This window comes from Anser anser (genome assembly GCF_964211835.1).
Source record: "Anser anser genome assembly, chromosome: 16".
Lineage (NCBI taxonomy): Eukaryota > Metazoa > Chordata > Aves > Anseriformes > Anatidae > Anser > Anser anser.
The window spans coordinates 13,769,848-13,793,314 of record NC_139737.1 but is presented as its reverse complement, the minus strand read 5'-3'; the positions used below and the strand labels follow the sequence as shown (position 1 = coordinate 13,793,314).

Here is a 23,467-nt window from a genome sequence, read left to right as displayed (position 1 = left end):
TTATTTCCACTTCCTCTTCTCAGCCTTCTCCTTGGTTTGACTTCCTCTGCACCAGTACAGTTGTACACCATCTAGTGACCTGGTGCAGCAGCACAGCTCGGTACGTGCAGCTCCATCCACGTCAATGCAACGGGAATGGACAAATGGGAGCGACCCACGGCAGAGCAGAAAATTACAGCTCACCAGGTCAACAATCTGAGCGCTGCCAAATGTTGAGAAGTGCACTGGTGCTTACTGCAGAGGGGAGTGTATTAACATACTGCTGATGAAAACTTGGCCCATCCCAATTCTGGATGTTCAATATTTTCAGTGATTATGACACAACAGTTTCTGTGCATGTAGCAGGTTCTTGTGATACACCTCCATCACCATCACATGTTCGAAGATCAATGCCTGCTGCTCATGTATGAGCTACTTGTGGTTATAGAGGGCAACTGATCGCTGGCCAGAGTGATTGCCTATGCTGTGAAGTGCAGTCAATGCAAAGAAGTTACTCTTGGGGGCAAAGAGGACAATCTGGCAGGACAAAACTGAGCTCTGAACCTTTCGTAATTCAGTGTGTTTAGCAGCCTGGGTGGATGCTGAATTTCATTATCCCTTCAAATTGCTGCAGATTTGTTCAAAGGAGCTTTCTCTTGTCGGCAGGGCCACCCGACAAGAACCAGCACGTTCTCGTCTGACAATGACGTTAACTGCCTTTGGAGCAGCAGAAACAACCACGCTAGCCAAGCAGCGCTGTCTGCCAGCCTCAGAGATACACGCATCGGAGTATTCCTTCAGACACCTGCCAACCGTGATCCATCCCCTTCTGCCTCCCCTCCAGGTGAAACTCTGATTCAGCATCTTAAACAAAACCGCAAAACCTGCTTGTCAGTCTGGGAGCTCTCTCGTCTCCCTCTTCCCTCCACCACAAGACTCTACATGCAGCCGTGCTGCTGCCCAGGGGCTGGAGTGCAGGAGCAGGGTACGTTCGGTAACAGCTCGACATTGGCTGCTGTTTGAGAAACTGCTGGGCTCTGGCTTGCTCGGGGAGAGCAGTTGATGCTCCCCAGGCTTGGCAAAGCTGTTCAGACTTGCACTCCCAAGGAGCGCTTTTCAGCATGTCCTGGGCTTTGTCACCCAGACAGACCCATATCAGGGAGGTTTGCTGCTTTTCAGAAGCAGAAGCCTGGAGGTTTGCTGCTAGCAGTGTTGGTTTTTTTTTTTTTATTTTTATTTTTTTTGAGTAACATAATTGTGTTTTGTTTTTGCTAAGTGGCTTGAAGTGACAGTGAAGTAGCAACCCAGTAGAAGGATATTCCTGAAGGCAGCTATTGCTCCAAGTGGGGACGCTGGAGCCTTCCTGCCCCCAGACCTGCTCCGGCCCCCACAGCAACCTCTCAGCAGGTGGGAGGAGGGTGAGTGACAAGTATTTAGCTGACTGGAGTTGGCTGAGATTCCTCCTCAATCTGATACTGCCTTTGCTGACATTCTTGTACATGCCCGAGTCATCCCAGTCCTCATTGCAACCCCCTCTTTTCTTAGTCCTTTTTCTTTTTAAACATTTGATGAGGTTCACATATCATTGTCAGGTTTATTTGTTCTCTGGAGCCTGCTAGATTTCGTTTTGCTTTCTCACTAATTTCCTGCAGCACAGCGCCCAAGCTGAGAACTAGCATACCTGTGTCCATGTAATTCAGCCAGTTTCTTTCTCCTCTTCTTTCCTGACAACTCTTCAATTTTTTGGCATGTTCTTTGTAGTTACAGTCAAATAAAGACATCCGAACTATTATAAGCAGCCTTTTCAGAGTAAAAGTATTTAACTTTTATCTGCTCCCTTAACAAAAGTGCATACATATGAACTTCTGAGTAAGTGAGAAGGGCAAACATATTAGCTTTGGATATCAAAAGAAAGGTAGAAAGAATTGTCATCCTACGTACTAAAGCAAATATATACATATATATATATATATCTGGGAAACGTACAGAAAGTGGACAAGATTAACACCTCTCTTTCCTCTCTGCTATCTGTTAAAAACAGCCCAGACACACCCAGAGCAAGCATTAGCCCACAGAGCAGTTTAGGCTGGTTTAGGTTCATTTCTTTCCTTGTCTGGTTGGCTGGAGTGGTAGAAAACAAACATCTCAACATCCCTGAATTTGAACTTGGATCTGAACTTTGCTATTGCAGCCTCTCTTTTCCTCTACTTTGGGTCACATCTAAGATACAAATTTTGCACTTGATGAATCATAAAAGTGATTTTTGCCTTGTAGCGAGCACATTGTGGTGAAACCTCAAGAATGTTTCCATGATTCAGGAGAAATGGCATAGGTGTCTCACTAAGTGTGATAAAGACAGGGTGACAGCATAGAGTAACAAGAAGCTACTAAATGTACTTAGAAAGCTTTTTTTAGATTGACTAGAGGGAGTTAAACTTCTCTGCAATTGCTTTATGGTCCCAGAGAGAACGAGGCTTTGTAGAGGTCTACAAAAGCTAGACTGTGATGTTTGAAGCTTGAAGCGATGGGGAAGAAAAACTCCAAGGCTTTGAACAGTCAGTGAAAGTAAGATGAAGAGAGGAGCAAATCAGCTCTAGCCTGAGAAAACAAAGCATGTACGTGAATAAAGCTACTTCCACCTAACACGAAAAATTGCACTAAATTCCAAGATCATCAACAGGTATGCCAATACCAGGACAAGAAAATTGTATTCCCTTCAATGTTTGGACCAGAATCACTCGTTTTTGAATAAATGGTTCCAGAACTTGTCCTCAGACACAGTTGTTATAATAAAAAAAAAATAATTAAAAAAAATTAAAAAAGACACATCTGGGAGGGTCTTTTTCTGACCCTACTCTAATCAGTTTAATGAGATTGCATGTGGTAGCACTTGCTAATCAGTGCTTGAAGCTACAAAGGCAGGGAAAGCTCGCAGGTCCATCTGAATCCACCCTCTAGCCAGAAGAACTCTGAGCCTCTAGCAGCCTTGTAGGTAGGTGCTTTTTCCATCTCCATGGCTTTACACCAATTGTCACATTCACTGCTTGGTTAAATGTAGACGTGAGGGCTACTCTTGTGTGTTGTGTCTCTCCACACACACAAATGGTAATAGATGACTACTGGAGCCTCTTCAGAGGGAGATGGAACTTTATCACTGGTGTGCATATATATATATATATTATACATATAAGTAATATAAACATACAAAAATATTAATGTATAAATATATATGTTATTTGTGTTTCTATTTATATAAATAATCTCAGGTGGACTGGGAGGGATCTTAGTAGGTTTCCCTGGAGAAGTTAGATTTGGATTAAATGCTGATGAGGCCTCAAAGACCTTGGTTCAAGCTTTTGGCAGACTCAGGCACATACTTCATGCTTTGATCAGTAACTTGCAGGGAAGGGGAGATATTTCTTCTTCTGAATAAATGAAATGTTGTATTCCAGTTGACATGCTTCCTTTCCAGATAAGTAGTCCTGGATGTGGCCTGTAGGGCTTCTGTTTAAATCTCTCCTTGTAAATAGTCTCCATCTCCACAAGGAATTTTTACTGTATCATTTTTATCTAGGATCTGTTGCTTGTTTAACAGTTTTCCAGTTAAAGTCCTGTGTTTTTTGTGTTTATCATAATACATCTATGAACCTTTCACTATAGGCAAAATGCAGAACAATTTGTAAAATTGTTGGTGCTCTAGAACCTAAAGCTGAACCTAGAATCCTTGGTTTGGACAGGGACACAGGTGTTAAATATTAACAAAAGTAATGCACTCCAGAGCTCAGCTGGAATATCTCCTCAGGAGACCATCTGTCATGTCTAAGCTACAAACAGCTTAGTGCATTGCTGATCTGCCTCAGTGTGCTGTTGAGTTGTTTTCCTCTCCTGACTGGTGAAGCACATTCTTCTCATTCACTAAATCTGTTCTCTCAGTGTTTTTATTCAGCAGTTGTCACCAAGTCAATGTGACGTGAAACAGGAGGGAGGAGAGGACCGTATTCTGCCTAACCTGTTTGGTGTATCCATTGCTGTGACTGTACAGGATAACTACAGCACGTTCTTCTTTCCATCCTGCTGCTGCTTCTCTGATCTTTGCTGTACATCTTAGTATCTGTTTAGCTGGAAACAAATAAATAGTTGACAGTGGCTGGAGATCTGTTCTTTTTCACATTTCTAGTGACTGCTGGAGTGCTTCTGGCCTCTGTGGTGGGCAGATTCATCCATTGAGCTGCACTTTCCAAGGGAAACTTCAGAACCTTCTGTAGTCCTCGATGCAAAATATTCCTTGTGTGCAGTTGTTTAGGATGAGTTATATGTGAACACACTTCAGTGCCTTTGGATCCACCACTTTTTCGTATATTTCCTGCCATCTCTCCTCCCTGCGTGCCTAGTTTTACATTGTTTCTACATGCCTAAGTCATGCTTTTAATAATAGTTGTCCAATTCTTTGCCTCTTCTCATACCCAGCTAATTATTTTCAATTTATTGATTTTCCACATGGAGATTAATGGGTTATTTGGCTTCAAAGCTTGTATCCACACAGCTGTGAGCTAACCCTTGGGCATGGGAAGGGGTATATATGTTCATGTTGTTGATCACCTTTCTAATGAACTTCTGTAAGAAACTAAAGGGATTTTTTCTCCTCCTTACTCACTATTAAAGAGCCATCCAGCTTCAGACTTTTGCCATTGAATAACTGCATTTCACAAAGAGTAAAATTAACAAATCTCAGAAGCTTGCAATAAGGGAATCGTTAATGTGTATTTCCTATGTCTTTAATTACAGGGGCTAGTGAGTTATGGGTGCAAAAGAGCCAGGCACAATGGCAAAGCACCCTGGCAAAGATGTGCATGATGTAGGGTCAGAAGCTTCCCTGGGAGCCCCTACCCTTGGATCCCACCTCTGTACCATAGTTCATGTACTGCTGCATCAACCTGTGAGGTGCAAACCAACCAACCTGCCCTTGATTCTTTCCAGACGAAATCACTTCAGCAGTCCAGAGTACAGTAGAGCAGCTTTGTCATGCAGCCAAGATAGGAACGAGAACCATTGGGTTCACTACTGATGGAAAGGTGTAATGTAAACTTAACCTCTGATTATGAAATATTGACTCTGACCTTACTAGTTTATCTGACTACTAATATACCATGTAATTATGATAATATAAGACTATATGTTTGAGGCTTATATACATACAAGCCAATTATTTTTTGCTGTGGATAAAACTTTGTTAATGGTTTCCAACCTCCTCTATTAGCAGTTTTCACACCCATCTTTTGCCAAATCAAAAGCACATGTGACCATGCTCTAACTGTAAGACAGCAATTGCCAAGGGACTTGGGGAGAAATGAGAATAAATGGCTAAGACATGCAATTAACAGTTAAAAATAAGCAGAAACTTTGGCAAAGTGGTTACTGTTTAGCAAACCTGTGCTGAATGTTTCCAGCCTTCTTTCAAAATGGTAGCCCAAATTCTCTGCCTCACTGCACTCCATTGGCATGCTTGGCTTGCTGTAACCTGAACTGCAGAATTTATAGGTAAGTGCTGCAGACTTCACTAATTTCAGGTCCTGTTTGAAACTCTTCAAAAATCAACCCAATTGCTGATATATGGGTTAATGTTTTCAGCTTTTTTTTTTTTAAATAAAGGAAAAAAAGAAAAGGTCTGGTCTCTGCAATGAAGCACTCTTCAAACTTCTGACCTTGTGTCTCATCTGTGTTCTAATTACACTGAGCAAAAAATACTTTCTCTGGACCTTACCTTCTTGATAAGACTGGATGGTTTCAGTTGGTTTCTGAGCACAGAGTTTTTCCCAGATCTGCTATAGCTATGTTTGTGGCCACTACTCGAAGAGGCTTATCTTGCCGTGAATAAAGTGAGTTAAAATAATTCCATCCCAATTAGAGGCACTGGTATGATGCAACTAGGAGGGACTTAGAAATAGTGATGAGCACGTGGCTCTACAACCATCACTTATGTATGAGGGGCTCAGACACGGGATTTGGGGCAGAATACGGAGTTCTTTTCACCAGAAAAATGGTGACTTGCTTGAAAATGAAAAAATGGTGACAGCTGTCTTGCTGAAGAGCAAGACAGAATTAGACACAGGCTACAGACTTTTTTTTAAGTAGTTCAAGAAGGAGGTGGTGGCAAGGCTGAAATGTGTCCAAGATACTACTCATTCTGCCCCCCAGTGTTAATCCCCTATACAAATTAACCGTAGTCATTTTCCTGTTCCTCCTTTTAGACACATACTTTGTCAAGCCGTGTTGCCTTAACACTTCCTAACTACCTGGAATAAATTTAGCCTGCCCAAGGAAAAAGAGTGCAACATGGCAACCTTGGATGAAGGACCAAGCCTGTGTCTTGCTGACTGCAGCCTCTTGTAGGTCATCACAGCACATGTGTGTCCCTCTCCTGTTATGGCTTTTGTTGAAAATGGCTCAAGGTACAAAAAACTGAAACTTCCTGTTAGGCTAGGAGCGGATCAGTGTGGGTAAGGTAGCGTGGGCAGGAAGGCATGCAAGCATCTGGTTTGAATAGCTTCGTGCATGCAATATCAGCCAACTTTCTGAAGGTTTCACGGTTGTTGGCTTTTTTTATCCCAGAGCTCTGGAGCACTGGTGGACCCCACCCTCCCTCTGCCTCCCAGGAAGGCTGCAGGAAAGCTCTTTGGAAAGGGGTCCGCCGCCTCCGTTTACAGGAGCTGCTAAGGTTAGAAAGGACTCCGAAAAGCACAGACGCACTCTGAAAGGTCAAGTGTCTCCTGTGACACTGGGCAGGCAGGAGGGCCTGGTGCCCTGATGTGCTTCTGATGGGAAAGCAACATGTGAGAAGACAGGCGGCGGTGCGGCCTGCAGGATACACATTCCTAAACGTCACTTAGCCATACAACCTGCGAGGGCGGAAAAGTGGGCAGATGGAGAAATAATATTTTCATTGAAAATTCTCTACCTCTAAAATATTTCCTGTCAAGGTTCCTTCCAAGGAGGGCCGAAGCGAGGGAGGAGGGGGCTGAGGTGGGATGTGTGGCAGTGGATACAAGTTTGACTCCTCAGGCCTCTCCATTTTGAGAACGTTTAACTCAATCCCCTTTCCTTTTCCCCCACCCTGAGAAAAGGATCATGCTAAGCATTACTGGAGCCGGAGGCAGTTTGGGAAGTGAAATAAACACCTGACTGTTAAATGCTAAAGGTTTACTCAACCAAAAATAAAAATAGTTCTGGTTTCCTCCACGAAGCTCTAGAATTACGTTCATCAGCGCACATGAGCTGGAGGTTTGCGCAAGGGGAGACTTGAATGGTTGAAACTCCTCAGAGGGAAAATTTGGAGGCAATAAGACAGGCCTCCCTCTGTCCTGCAAGAGCTCTTCTATGCTGAGAAAATGCTGCAGCTGTTTTCCTGGTGCAATCTAAAAATAAACTCCCTCCTCCTTTCCTTGCTGCTCGTATCGGTTTCATGGGTGCCATCGCAAAACCAAGATGTAAAGCGTAATGGGGCAGGGTCTGAAGGGCGGACACAGTTCCCCTCACCCTATCTGGGCAAAAGGGAGCTGTGCCACATGACCCGTTAGGAAATGTCAAAGAGTTTTAGGCCAAAGTCACAGCAGCCTTTGGAGGTTCAGGAACTGCAAGGAGCAAATCATAATCAACAAATCCCAGCCCTGAGCATTGGCACTAGTAAATCAGATCAGAAAGTGTGGTGTAGGCACAGTGGTATTAGGAATCATCACTAGAGCCTTTTCTGCTGTAGCTCTATCAGATTTAAGCCAATGAGTTGCTGTGGATGATCTGCACCTCTGTGAGCTGAACTGGACCATCAGAAAGGTATAATTTCTGCAAAATTATCCTCCTTGTCTCCAAAATGCAAGATGGAAAACTATTAAGAAAGATGTTTATTGGGAAAGATCATATATGACAAATTTGCAGAATGTTTCCTTCTGTCAGGTCATTCATAGATGGACAAGGAAATATCATTTAACACATATGAAATAGAGCAGATTCCTTCTCTGTATGGTGACTTCTCGCTGATTCCAAAAGCGTGCCAACTTGTAAAGTAACCCAGAAGGGCTATATGTGAATGAAACCAGACTTCAATAGCTGTTGCAGTGTCCCGTGTACATATTTTTCTTCTGGTAGCAAAACAAATTAGACAAACTGGAGAAAAGGACACTTGTTTTTGCACATTTTCAGGTCAGTGAGGGAATAGAGTTACTAATGGGATTTCAAACTTGCATCTCTATTCAAGTCAACCAACACTAATGGCTTCACAAAAATATTCATACCATTCTCTTTCTTAACTGAGGTGAAGCAAATCCATGGGATCCAAAATTATTCGGGACTCCCAGAAGGGTAAACTGGAAGCTGAATTGGAAGGACGAGACTCCCAAACTTAGATTTGCTCTAGGGAAATGGGAAGCCCAGAGGGAGAGAAACACCCGACCTGAGCCAAGGTAATAGTGAAGCTGGATTATCGTGGAACTGCTCTTGCTAAAAAGAAATTTGCTGTAGTTAACCAGAAAGTTTTAGGGTAAGAAATTATAGAACAATTTGGGCAAAGAGAAATGAAAGCCACCTGTTTAAAGTTAGCCTTTAACCTATTCCCTCTGCCTTCCCTCTTGCTTTCTTGCTCTTTCAAATTCTCCCAGTATCTCTGCTTTCCATAGAAGCAAATCTTCCCCAGGGAAAGTCAATTCTGAAGGCAATTTTCCAAAAACCATTTGGCAGAATTGGCCAGTACTTCAACTGCAAACATGAAAAGGCATTTATTCCGCTAACTCAAACGTAGTTTGGAAGAGACATTACTGAACTTGTTTTAGGAATATACTTTGACTGCATCAGTTTTATTGCTTCTTGTATAAATGTCAAACTCAATTTGCCTCAAAGCAGAAAAAAAACACAAAGTACACAGTAATGTATATATTACATACAAAAACCGGGGGGGGGGGGAAAAAAGTGTTATCTCCATGGTAAAGTCAAGCCCATACCATGTTAATTTTGCCTATCATACACACTCAGTATTTCAGTAGTGGTAAGAATAAGGAGGGTGTGTGAGTCTGGTATTGAACACCGTGTGTAGGATTGTTAAACTGGCCAGATGATACAGGATCCTGAAGATCTAATATTTCTTAAATTTTGGTTGCTTGATTTTGTAACCTATTTTTTTTCTTTTAATTCCTGAAAAGGGTACTTTTTCTGTTGTGTAAAGAACTCGTAACCCCAGCCTTTGTGCACCATCAGCAGTGTTTAACCTTGCACTGTTAGCACATCAGCCTATCATTTGAGATCCAGGGCACCAGCAGCAAAGGATTCTTATTTTATTTTTTTCTTGGAAGTAGGGGGGTCAGATGGAAAGCATGTCTTCTAAATTCCTGTTTCAATTAGAACTTATAGCCAAATTTTCTAGCAAGAAGTGCATTGGCTATTTCAAAATACTTTATCAGCAAAACTACAGTTGGAATTTCTTGGGGGCTAAAGAAGAAAGCACATCTTTACTCTAAAGGTTATCCCCCTGCTGAATTTCAAAGACTCAATGCAGACAATGTGGGAGACAGTTTCCAGGGGAAAGAAAAAAACTGCAGATTATTTTATAGTAAATAAAAAGCATTAAGCAACATAACTAATCTAATTTCTGCTATTTTACTGTACAATATAGTTTGCAGAAATTGTAAGTATTAGGACAGACTACATATTAGGTGCTGCCATTTCTAAATTATTACTGTGAACACATTAGATTTTGCAATGATTTAATTTGCATTTTAAGGTCTGATCCTACAAAACCTTAACTTCCCTCATGTGAGTAACTGCAATGGCATCAGCAGTGCTTCTTATCTACATAAAGTTAATGTCTTGCACAATTATTTGCAGGATCAGGACATAAGACTGAAAATGCAATTACTTTGTGAGTTAAGAGACAAAAATGCTCTTTGGAATAGGAGGTGAGATTCTCCACTGGAGTAAACGATAGAGGACCCATTGAATTCAGTGGAGCTATCCTGCTTCACACCCGCTGATATGGCCCATTAATTTTAGTGTATGAAAATGAATCTCTGCTCTAAAAATACCAATTAGTAATAAGCTTTCAGAAAGAGGAAAAAATCAATTTAAATTCATTTTGTGTAATGCACATTTTCTGTTGCTATTTTAGTTAAATTATTATTATGCATAATAATGTTAGGCCAATAGGTGCTGTCACTTCAGGAATTTGCAGCTGTGATGGGAAGTGTAAAAGTGAGCAATAGGGAAATTTTAGAAAAGTCCATCAACCTCATACAATTGTCATTATTATGATTTGGATTAGGGTAGTGACATCTGTCTGTGTCGTCCAGCCTCCTCCCCCCCTCAGTCTCATCCCCATAGTGCTGAGCACATAAAGAGAGATTATGCCAGCTCAAAGCAATTTACAATCTAACTAGAAAAAATGAGCAAAGAGGAAAAGGGGAAACTGAGGCGAAAAGAGCTGCCAGAAGTAAGTGAGCCTGCGGTCAATCTCATGCCTCTTTGACTCACAGCCAGGTGTGCTATTCAGCACATCAGGCGGATGTATTTTTTTTTTTAAGTGCATGTGCAAAAGTGAATATGTACTCTGGCTCCGAGCCAGTCTCAGCATTCAAACTACCTGGAGACAAGCATGCAAGCAAGATCTGCGCAAACACCCAGCTCTGCGGGCATTGAATCACCAGTTGGTGCATGGGGTTATTTGCATGTTCATTTTGCTTCTATTCAGTGCTCATCCCATGAGCATTTGTGCAAAGATCACACTCCTGTGCTGGAAAGTCAAGTGTTGTCTCCACATTACCATTCTGCATTGGTATTTCATAAACAACAACAGTCTTTTGGGATAAGTGGCACTCAAAAAAGATTCAAAGCTGGTTTCCTCATATTCCAAACAATCCTGAGATAGCAATGAGTCGTAGTCACAGCTAGATTACTCACACTTACTCATAATGCAAGAGAAAAACATGGGAAAAAAACAGTTTGGGTTCCTACAGTGTATAATTGAAGGGTGGTGCTCACGTCTACAGGACATTGCGAAGACCTAAAGTACCAGCTGGTTCAGAAAGCAGCTGAAATCCCAGAAGAAAAAGGCAGCAAGGACTATTAAACACAGTTGCTTGCTGCAGATGACTGGCAGCAGGGGGTCTATGCTGAGGAGAGCAGCACTCACTGATTGCCTTGCCCTTACCATCTTCCCTCGGTGAGCGAGCACTGGGCACACCAGACCTTTGGTTCATGGAGGTTTGGCTGAGCTAGTGCACAGCCTGAAGTTTGCCCTAGTCCCCGTGGTAAAGACACTCAAGCCCCAGAGCCCCACCACAGCCATTTAGGATATTTAAATCTATAGATGCTGTAATAGTGACTTGGTTTTTTGTTTGTTTAAGAAGTAAGAAAACAAACTTGTCATACGGGTATACCAGCTCAGGTGTCTTACGGAGTTTTTCAGGGACTGCTTTGGAAACCCACTGCTCACTATCTCTAAGTGCATTAACTTTGAAGAGTTAAGCACGTTTAACACCTCTCGGGATAGCGCTAAAGTTGTATTACACCAACCAAGAGTTCAGGGTCCAGAATCAAGCTGCTTCATGCAACCTGTGGCTGCCCCGAGCCTGCAGGTATGGACCCAGCAGCACGGAAGGCTGAGTGCCACCTAACCTCTCCAGCAGCTGGGAGATCAACAGCAGCAGCTCACAGAGGCAAGCCATCCTCAAGACGCGAACCCCTTTCCTCCCCACTTTCACTGTCCCATCAGCCCCAGCTAGCATTTCCACCTTGTTCTGCAGTTATAAAGCTGTTTCTCAATGGCAGAGAAAGAAAGAAAAAAGAAAAAAAGAAAACCACACCACTACCCAACGTTTTTTCCTCTAAGAAACCTATTGACAGGCAGATCCTGTGGATTCCTCCTAGTGCAGCTATCTTTGAACTGAGGGCTTCTTAGTGGAGTTGGGGAGTTTCCTGGGGTTTCACTGTTTTTTTCCTAAATTGATTGTGGAATTTTTAAACAAGGTTGGTGCCTCTGATCTTTTTCTCAGCAGCTGCAAAATCTCTTTCTCTCCCCACAACTTGTTCTACAGAAACCAGGTATTGGAAAAATTAAAGGGGAAAGGACAGCAGCACCATTTGCAGAGCCAACCTCAGATGAAACAAGGACAATTCCTATTCCTTTGTGAACAATCAAACTGGCTTTGGATACTGGAATTTTACTCTAGACTTTAATTTGAATATTGGACGCTCCTAAAGATCATTAATCCCCACTGTTTGGTTCAGGTCTCTGCTGTGAAATACAGATTAATTATTTCTTGTGTGGAGTCTTTATTCAGGCACTGAACAATGAAGGATCGTTTGTAGCTTTCTGCTTTTTTCAGTGTATTTTCCATGTCTTGTTCTGTATCTTTTTGTTATAAAGATTCTATCCTCACGTGTCATGAGACAGTTTGATTTCAGTGAACTCTATGACTTTATGCCATTTCATGTGACTTTGTACCTAGCCTAGCATTTTTAATGTCTGCCTGTATCTATAGTTGCATGCGAAGAGGTTACAATGCTGTGAGTATAAACCTTCCCCAGGCTGCACCACACAGAGAAGCATGGCCACGAGAATGAAAGGGGCCTGTAGGGATGAAACAACGCTGAGCTGAACCCTCACCCAAAGGCAGGATGGGACCTTTTTGGAGTGTTGAAGACATGCACACAAACACTTTAATTTGTGGCTGTTCTGTATTGTGTTTTAAGCTGAGACAACAAAAGTGCCAGTAAATATATAAAAAGTTTGGAAACCTCCAACCTTCTTAAAAACAACAAAATGCTGAAAATCTGCATGTAAATGGTCGCTACCAAGATTTCTAAATGCAGTTTGGCTGTCTTGGGCCATCCTGATGGAGCAAGGATTAACATCCAAGTACTTAAGTGGTTTTTACTCCAATCCTTTTGAGGGACTTTTACCACCAACCCAATCACATTTATTTCACACTCAACCTTTCCAAATAATGTTGGAATCAGGAAGTTATTTATGTGACCTGCTTAATTGAAAGAGCATTTGCTGTCAGTGATCAAATAAACTGTTATTGATCTTCAGCATTGGAGGCTACTCACATGGAGCATTCTGGTACGTATTTTTCATTAAGACACTTTTCAGAAAAAAAAATCAGAATGCAAATGCAGCAAAAAAAAATCCTATAGGGTACTGAGATTAAAAAAAAATAATCAAAGAGTTTTAAGAGTGACTCCAGAGAAAAGAAACTGTGCAAAACACAAAATAGCAACAACACCAAAGATTGCAGATAAATGGGGGAGCTTCAATACACACAACACACTGCTCTGAGCTCCCAACACTTAATGAGAGAAAACTGGTAAAATAAGGAGCAATGATTTGGCCATCACAAACCTACTGATATAAGTGCATCTTATATCTAATATCTTATATCTTATGTTCTTAGAGAAGAAATCCCTTAATTGTTGATTATCAGACCCCGAGAAGGTATCATTCCACACGTGCCCTGCTCATGTACGCTTTGCTACACATCATGTCAACCACTGTCAGAAAAACAGTAGGGGTGGATGGACCTTGCTTTGATCCAGCATGACATTCCTGTATTTAAAGCGAAGCTTAGGATATGTCTCATTTACAACTAATCCTGTGACAAAACTATTGCTTACATTATGTCTGAGAGAGGGAAATACTTGTCCCACTGCTACCCCTGAGACCAGAGGCTCGTGTTCTGATTTAATTCGCTAAGCTCAGAATAACTAAGTTGAATCTAGATCTGTCTACATGTGAGTTATCTCAAGATAAACTCATATCAGAACTCATTTACAACCTATAGCAGTTTAGTCACTTTTTTTTTTCTTGAGAAAAGTGTATCTTAAATGTATGTACTTTGAGCCATGGGGAAATCAAGGGTAGGATTCTCTTTGTTCTCAAACTATGAGCATTCACAGCACAGGAGAGATGATGGTAAGCTAATTGTTACACCATTCGCAGGCTGTGAATTCACCAGGCTTTAGATAGGATGCAATCTTGTCATTCTGTTTTTTCTATTTTTAAGTGAAACCTTATTCAAACTTCACTTTCAGTAGGATTTTTTCAGTCTCTTAAACAAAAATACTTCGTATTTTCCTTTGTTATAAAAATTTGGAGACACACTCTCAGACTATAGCCATTTTACTGATAAAATGACATGCCTCTAAAATACAAGGCTTATAATAGAAACACTAACACAGTCTTGACTACCGCAGCCCTACTCTAATATCAGTGAACTTCCTTTGGGGGTGAAGCTTTGCCTCAGGAACCTTAATTATCTGATGTGGTCAATTACTCCAAGATAATGATGATTTTATCAGGTATTACTGCTCAAATATTTTACGATAGACAGGCTATTTAATTGCATTCCTGACCTACCAAAATGCTTACAGATGACTCAATTAAACACTATGAGGATACAGGAGGAAGGGAGGGAGGCAGGGACAGTACTTAGAATCCTTGCCTATAGTTCATCTTGAGATTTTTTTTGTTCCTCTTGAAAAATCCTGCCATCCATCCATCCATCCATCCATCCGTCCGTCCGTCCGTCCATCCGTCCATCCATCCTTTCAACCATCCAGCCATCCTTTCACCCCTCCATGGATCTAATTAAGCAAGCTGCATGTGTAGCATTGCCTTGGCAGGAAGTTTGGGTAAATGAACTCAATATTAAGGTACAAATGGGAACGCATGTCCAGCCTCTCTCCTGCTGAGGGATTAGCAGTGGATTCTGCATAATTCCTGCGGTGGATTAGCAAAGACATTTTAACATCCCTGAGTGTCCCAGTGCAGATGAGCACGGTGGAATGAACTTCCTTCCACATTCAAATAAAGCAGTTTTTAAGACAACGAAGCGATGTCTTTATTACAGCAGCCTATGGGGATGGTCTCAGCTTCTGTAACTCCTTCACACACCCAGGTGCAATGCACACCGAGGTCGGCGGGCTGGCCCTTTGCCTCCTTCAGTCCGTCGGCTCCTGGTGCAGGGCTGATGTTTGCCAGGGAGGCTGAGGTTGCCCCGAGGACTGCTTTAATTGGCATCTCTGCTTCAGCGCTCATAATGGGCTGTTTCCCAGGCACAAAGCTGCCATGTCTTAAGAATGTCTGGCTCCAAAGCGAGCATGCCTCTGCCTTGGGTCAGTCCCTGCCCTGAGTGCACTCGGGCAGGCAGCGCAGACCTGGTGCAGCGCCTGCACCTGTGGTGCAGGGAGCGCCTCGCAAGAGCCACAGGGAAGGGGGGGCATTCCCCTGCCAAGCAATCAATTTGCTTCTGGTTAAATAGGAACTGCGTGCAAGATTTGGAGGGTAGATTATTTCCCTGCTGCGTACAGTGATGTTACTGTAACACTCTGAGTGACTGCATTAAGGACTCAGCCAAAAGCACTGAAAAGAATGGTGAGCCTGCCCTTCATTTCAATGGTTGCTGGAATTCTGCTGCAGCTCTCCACAAAGGTCCATTTGTCTTTCCACTCTGGAAACAACATGTATTGTTTCAGTATTGTTGCAAAAACTAGCAGCAAATCCTCCCGGGGAAGAGTGTGGTTACCCACTATTGCATCAGGCTAACAGAAAGGAGAGATGACATTTTATGGGGGTTTACTCAGAGAAAACTTTTCATGAGAATATAATTTCCATTTTATTGAGTCTCTGAACAGAATTTTCACGGGCAGCATCTTGATCCTTTTCTGTTAAGTTTTCAGCATTGCTAACACTCTTTTCAGTCACATTCCAAAGCACAGCATCCACAAACATTCCCAAATATATCCTAAATTGCCCAGGAAGGAAACAATTTTCCCTATCTGAAATTAGAACAAAATAAGATTCTGAAATGTCAAATTTTAGCAAGCTAAAATGCTGCAGCAATTGGTTTGGCTAAGTCAAAACAGTTCAACTTGACTGTTAAAAATATTACTATCATTAGTCTTCATATCAAGATGAAAAGTCATATTGAAGCTACTGTAATTCTTTTATTATTAAGAAAAATGACAACTAACAATCAAAGGAAACAGTAAAAGGCAGCAAAGTCTTAAGCACCATGTAAAGCACCATTATTTTATTCAATATTACTTAAGGAAGGAACTATTCGTAGTGAGTGAAATGATGAATTGGGGCCAGCACATAACTGGGGCTCTTTGCAAATCATAAGTGGCAACAGCACTGACCCAAAGAATTTCCTATTGAAAACACCTTTCTTGCAGGATATTCTTTCCTTGCCTGTACAGTGCTCCTTGACGGGCACCAGGATGTGCTTCAGTAACACAAACTGCCAAAGATGTTTGGCAGAAAATACTCTAATTGGGTATTTTCATAAAGGTATACTGACAGTAATTTCTTTTTGTGATATGCAGGGCATGGCATCGAGTCCTGGACCTTTGCTGTGGGATTTGAAGGTGAAACTGTTTCACTGAGCGTTCAGGGACAGACATGCAGTTCAGGCTGGCCCTGCATTTATTAAACCAGCAGCTACACATGGGTTCACTTGGTGCCTGCTGGTATTGCTGTGTTCCTAGCAGCAATGCAGACCAAGGGCAGCAATCCCTGCAGCAAGGTGTTCCCTGCATGTACCGCTCCTCCTGCACCCCCTTACCGAAAGGACCACTTTGAGCTACAACACTTCTTTGCACTAGTTTCCATACAGCCAAACCCCCCCCAGAACTTCCAAATATTGCAAATAAAATTTTTATGCCTGCAGTGCTTAAGCTCCTTCCTACAATACATACATATTTCAGAGTTACCACTTAATACAATTATAGTTCATTTCGCCAGCAATTACAGTAATAGGAAGACTGGCAACCACTGTCACTCAGACTGTGGAAAATCAATGTTACACAGAGGTATTTCTATTCATCCTATGGAATGCCCTCTTAGTTAAATGCACATACCCTGGAATCACAGGGAAAATTTAAGATCACTCTGTTTTTTACTTTTTTTTTTTTTTTTACATTTATCCGAATACTATTCGGTTTTCAGATAGAAAAATAGTAGACAATACCCTGAGGCTCCTTCAAACCTAATTTATTCCATGATTCCATGAATTATTGGACCTGTTCTTTTGGCAGATCCATTTTCAATTGCATTTCACCTGACAGAGGACTTTTGACAACTCATTTCTTAGCGGCAACTCAAAATATGGTTGTCCATGGGCACTGAAACAGAAACTTTTGAGTTTTTCTTAAAGCTACTGTACAATGTTTGCTTTTACTCCAAAGTCATAAATTTATGTCCAGGAAGGCATTTAAATAGGTGTTTCAGTTAATCCTTATTTTAACAGAGTTCTGAAGAATCTACATAAACATATGGCTACAGTTAAGCAAATGTGCACTAGACAGGAATGAAGTGCTGAATTACAGATGTAGTGCTTCCAAAAGAAAGCTAAGACTATAACCATGTCTCCTGAGTTTTAAATCCTCTTTCTCAGTCACTTAACCATGCTGCAACAAACCTACTTTGGACTGATGGTTTAAATAGCTGTTATATTTGCATTTCATTATGTGAATGGTCCTAAAAATGAAGACTCACATAAGGCAAAAAAGGATCTGTAATTGTACCTGGAATATTTATTCCCAAGAAGGAGGAGGCTAGTAATGGGAGGATCCCTTTGTTGTTCCAAAACCGAAAACCTTTAAATCATTGTCATTAGTGCAAAGAGTGGTTTCAGCAAGGAGAATAATGGTATTTTATTAGGTTGCCAAACTTTTGCTGCAGAAGAGCCTCTTGGCAGCAGATCCACTTGATTCGATGAGCATTACTGAATTTCCTCGTTGATCTGTTCATCTCTGCATGGTGCCATCTTTTGACGGTGTTACATTATAGCCCCTTGTTCTTATGATAAATTATTTTAATTCATCATCACAGCACACTCTTGGTCTAATGATGGATTAGTGTTATGCATCATCAGAGCGAGGAGCATTGATAATGTACCAGAGGAACCCCCACTGACAGTAGAAAAATCTGCCAAAATAATTAATTTGCTCTGCACCAAACTGAAAACAGATATAAAGGTCTGATTGCAACCCACAACAAAAATTCCACAAAGAGGCAAGTCCAGCTCCAATGGCAATCTGTGCAAAGACGAAGGATAGAGATGTGGTCACCTAGCCAAACGGCAGTGCAGGGACTGGGCCAGCCTTTGCACCAGACAGTTGTGCAATGGGGATCAATGTGCACAAAGGTGTAGGTGTGTTGTGCAGGCTCAGGGCTGCAGCAATGTTCCTTCATGGTATCAGAGCAACTCATTTTGGTGTGCAGAGTATTGAGAGACCTGAACTCACTGGGGATTGCATAGGGAGCTTGAAACGATGCTGCCTGTCCTTCAGAGGTAGGTGCCAAACAGCAGCAGTTCAGCTGCTTCCGCATCTCCCACTGCCAGCATCAGGTGCATGGGAAGCTGACCAAGGAAGAGCATCCTGCATCAGATCCACCAGGATGTAACTCTCTTAACTTTGACAGAAATCACAAGAGACGGTTGTACCTTCCTTCCAGCTAATAGCTCCTGCAGAACTATGGATGCAACCAAACAACAGAGTGCAACAAAATGCAGGTTCAGAGCTAATAACAATAAAAGTCAAAACAAGTACAAATATACATTTTAACCACTGAATCTTAAGAGCTTAATTGGGCTCAGTCATTAAATCCTTCCACTTTAACTGTGGAAATCAAAAAAAAATAAAAGTGATTTCTGCTGTAAAGAAATGAAGCCCTTTATATATTTTTCTTCAAGTTTAGTGTTATATCTACCATACAATACCTTGTGTTACATCTGTGATGATATACATCAAGAAAGCACTGAACACCAAAGAAAACACATAGAAGATTGAACATACTATCACTCGCTTTCAGGTAAATCCATAATACAGAACAGTAAGCAATATTGGCATCATCAGAGGCTAGGCTCAACTCATCCTGTAATTTCAGCGATAAAAGTGAACCAATGTATTGGCAACTGGGATCTCCAGGGGCTGCTCTGCAGATCATTCTCAAATGGAGAATTTTCCACAATTTTTTGAAAGGCAAAGCCACAGAACTGAAATACTGAGCTTGAATTTTTGTCCCCTGTTTATGAGGCGGGTACTTTCAGAGCCAGCCATCTGCCTCTCTTTCTCAAAACTGTCACATTGGTTCTTAATGTTAGCTCATCTGGGTGATAGAAGTTGGTAGCACTTCTCATTCTTGGCTTGACCAACATTTCCCTTGGTTCAGTGCACAGCTTACCCAGGCTCAAGTTTTATCAGGGAAACAAGATCATCTTAATGTCGAACCCTCTTATTGAGGAGCTCTGCCCATCAAGGTAGCTACTCTGGCACAACTCACATTGTTTATTCATGAGTGAGCAAGTAGTGTGTTAGCAATTAATGTCATTCGGTAACAAAAATTAATGCTTGCTCTTATCAGTCACACATTTCGTGTGGTTTAATGACTTTGAAATCATGGGGTTTACCAAGGCTCAACACTGAGCAGCTGCTGAGGTGGTGACAAAGCTCCAGTGCGTGCTCTTGGGGACAGGCATACGGCTGAACACTGGCGAGGCCACTCACCCATTTCCTCTACATCACAAAAGTAAAGGCTATGTTAGAAGACTTTACAAGTGAAATCTGTGATGAATGAAATCGATTCATTAAATTTGGTGGCAGAACAGAGATTAAACTGTGGTTTGTGGAAGCTGTGTAAAGCAATGAAGAACAGGACATGTCCAAGCCAAGAGATAAATGACTAAACAAGTAGTTATGCATTAAAGCTAAAGATTCACTGTAGTTCTGGTGGAAGAAAGGCTTTGTTCTCATTACCTACCTAAGGCACACGGGCTAGCCTGCCTATGGAGATTACTAGAAGAGGGAAGAGGTTTGTAGGGGGTGAAAAGCAGCTGTTTCTGTTACTGGTGTAAAAGACAGCTGCCCCCAGGCTGCTTGCCCCACGCAGATGTTGCAGGATTTGGAGCCATTGATGACACTGAGACTTTTTCATCAGCTTTTCTGAGCTTTTCATAAACTTTATAAATCAGTGGTGTGTGTTTATGCCTTGTCACTTGTGGGTTGCATAGAGAATGATCCCAGGGAGTTACCAGGACTTGCAAATAATTATTCATGTAACCTACTAATGGACAGTTGGTCTAGGAACTAAACTTCCTGAGGGGTATAAGTATTATTTTTTCCAGTGCAGCCTCTGAAGAACAAGTCTGAGCACATCTCCTGTCTGGCATTTCATCTGTAGTTACCTTCCCTTCAGAGTGGGCCCCACTGCTGCATCTGACCCGACACCTGGAGAGGATCCAGGGAGAGATTTGACCATGAAAGGGAGTGTGACATGGAGCTGCAGGTTCTTCGTGACTTCTGATTGGAACCTCTCTGCCAGCCGTCTCAGGAATATACCCTAACGGCTGTGATTTATTGCTGTGTTATCATGCCTGTCTGACTCATTACAGACTCTGAATTTTATCAGGCAGCTTGTCCTCTAATGTCTGGTAACCAATTACTGTGGTCTGCAAAGAAGCCTGAAGTACTTTGCCAAACACTGCTAATAAACTCAGAAAGAGCCAGAGCACAGCTTCAGGTTGTCTTAAGGAAATTCCAGTGAGCGCTTTCCACTTTATCGTCTAGTTCATAACACGAACTAGGAATTATCTTGAAGAGTCATTCTCTACGCAGAGCTAAACTCCCCTTTAAGGAGTGTGCCACACTGGATTACTGCACACGGACTTGCCTCCATCCTAAGACTGCTGAACTCAGTAGGAGCCTTTCAAATGACAACAGTGAAAGAAGGATTCAGCTGACAGTCTTCAGTAGAAGTACAGGTACTTCAGAAGAAAATGAAAAAACAAACAAACAAACAACCTCCTGCGTTTCTCTTTCTTTCACCACAGCTAAAGCAGCTGGAAAAACCAGAATGAGCAAGTGGCTGCACTAAAAGGGTGACAAGTATCCATTGCTACAGGCTTATGAAAAAAACCTTTATCTTAAAGGATAAAAATCTTCTTTATGCAAGTCCTCTGCAGCAAAGTGAATCTGTGCTAAGTGCTTCATTATATACTTATTATTTTCTTTTGGGGCTGGCTTGCCCTTATGGTCAGAGAAGGAATGAGCAGGGCTCTGTGCTGCAGAGCTGACCACCGGCCACCCCCCTGCAGCCACAAGTTTTCTCTTAACCCTGCTCATTTCTCCAGCTCCTAAAAGGGCTTCACCCATGGTCTTGCTGCTTCACGTGTGGTATGGTGGTTGGTGTCAGCATAAAACACGAGCAATTTGGGAGCCCCGATCTTAAAGACAGCAGCTGGGGGACAGCAGAGAGACCCTGTTCACACCCCACACCTATGTACACACACACACACACACACACTCACACTCTAATTTCTCCCGCAGGCAGTCTTCTTAAAAGTTTTTTTTTCTTTTTTTTTTCTTCTTTTTTTTTTTTCCAGGTTGTAAAAGACCAATTCCATAAAGGACTGGCTTAGTGCTACAATGACATGATTTGTGGCTTCCAAGCTCCAAAGCTGTAATTTATTCAGACAATTAGCAGCAGCCCTGTATTCTTGACAAATTCTTTACTTGTGTGCAGCTACTACACAACAAGGTGCTTTTAAGAACTGTGCCTTATGGATTAAAAGACTCCCCCTCCTTTTCCCTCTTTATTTGACAAGTTCTTTTCACAGTCAATGGAAATTAATACAGCAGGTTAGAGAGGTGATATACAATAATCCAGCCAGCCAAGAAAGCATTGTCTGAAAAGAGCAAGTACAGAGCCTACAGGAATGTTCAATACACAAAAGGGAATGCTTCAGTGTTTGCCTTTTGGTGAAGTTATTTCACTCTTCACTTCACATAATCCTCCACAGTTACTGTACTGGATGTCACTGTGATGCCATTAAGGTGTGTAAATGGTATTTAAGTGTGGGATAGTTGTCCTGAAGTGCAGCTCCCGATGTCTTCTCTGGCAGTCAGGTGGCTTTGCCTGAGCTGCAAGCTGGCTGGAACCTCAACCAGCTTTGCATGTCAGTGCAGAGGGCCTGCAACACAGTGCTGAGGCTCACAGCAGTGCAACATAAATCAGCACATCCCCTTCAGCACACACAAGCTTGAAGTTCAACCTGAGTGATAAAAAACCCAGTGCTAAATCCTGCCCTCCTCCAGCAAGTTCAGCTGGCTGGAATCAGGAGCTTAGGACAAGGTCCAAACCTTACTCAGACTGAAACCCTGACCCAGCTTGGGTGCCTTGTCTTTCAGAAGCAACAATCCCACTAAAATTAAGGCTCTGCTTCCTAGCACCATGAGAACTAGCTTTTTCTGGGGATCTGCTAAAGCTGCTACATTACTGGCACAATGCGCTGCCAGCTCTAGCATGTGCTTACACCATCACTTCTCAGCAAAATGAGGACAAAAGCAATCAAATCATTGTGGAGCTGGGCAAAAAAAAAAAAAAAAAAGTTTCTGCTCACTACAGGGGCAAATCCTGAGTTAATGATCAGACTAGTTTTTGGACCAAGATACTGTGGCTCATTTCTCTCTGTACTTTTTTGAAGTATGGTCCCACAGAGACCTCTGTGGTGGCCTGAGGGTCCCCCACCATGAGCACTTCTCCTGTTCTCCCTACCCCAGAGCCTTCATTGTGCAGTGATACAGTTGGGCAATGACATTCATGATCTATCATGTTATCAACTTCATATTATATTATGCTTTATGAACAGCAGCTTGGAGAAAATGGGTTGCCAGACTAAAATTTGTTAGCATGAAGCTTTGAGCAAGCAGAAAGAAAATCACAGATTTTTTTCACTAACTGTGGACAGAGAAAAGGAGATTTATCAGGCAAAGTATTCATAATAAATGATTCATCTGGTGCTCAGATGCTGGTTTGAATGAGTGTCTTAGAAATTTGTTGAGGGATACAGAGGTCTCCGTAAAAACTGCAAGGCTTGGCCCACTATTGCTTTTGCTCTGAGTCAGTTTTATAGCATTCAGTTCAGTAACAGCAGGGCTTCACCCCACAGCAAATTAAATTTCAAAGTATTTGTTTTCACATGACAAAATACAGTGTTTGTTCAGTGGAACTAACTTAAGCAACTTCCATTTAATTAATACACATAAGTTTTTTCCTTCAACTAAATCAAGATTGCTATTGAAATATAATGAATATCTTTTTAAAGATCTTGTCTTGTTTAGGAATGGATTTTTTTTACACTGAAGAGGAAAGAAGAAACAATAAAACAGGGATTGAATCACTACATCTGTTATTTTCAAATATTCTGTAACAGTGAATCAAAATACCTTTTAGTGAATAACATCATAAAGTTAAATGAGCACCTTAGTTAAAAGAATTAAGTTAAAATGGGAGAGACGTGGAAAGAAAAGCAGTTTGGTGCAGTAAGGTCTGGTGTTTTCCCGGGCTTTAACACATCACCTTGGGATGTGTCTGTTTTTCCTGGACACCTGGATCTTGTGGAAATTGCTGTAGTTACACTGATTTCAGGGGAGTCGTGCTGATTGA

At 41.9% G+C, this 23,467-nt stretch overlaps 1 long non-coding RNA gene across 3 annotated transcripts; it reads left to right on the top strand.

Moving 5' to 3' along the window:
- The first annotated feature begins 1,419 nt into the window (after nucleotides 1-1,419).
- On the top strand, nucleotides 1,420-18,494 carry LOC310882592. 3 transcript variants are annotated; one of them, XR_014573039.1, is made up of 4 exons: nucleotides 2,938-2,971; nucleotides 6,228-6,365; nucleotides 8,285-8,432; nucleotides 12,051-18,494. It is a non-coding gene; the product is annotated as an uncharacterized lncRNA (long non-coding RNA). The 3 variants fall into 3 exon arrangements; XR_014573037.1 differs by lacking the exon at nucleotides 6,228-6,365 and having other exon boundaries at nucleotides 1,420-2,971; XR_014573038.1 differs by lacking the exon at nucleotides 6,228-6,365 and having other exon boundaries at nucleotides 1,420-2,971; nucleotides 11,423-18,494.
- Nucleotides 18,495-23,467: the final 4,973 nt, after the last annotated feature.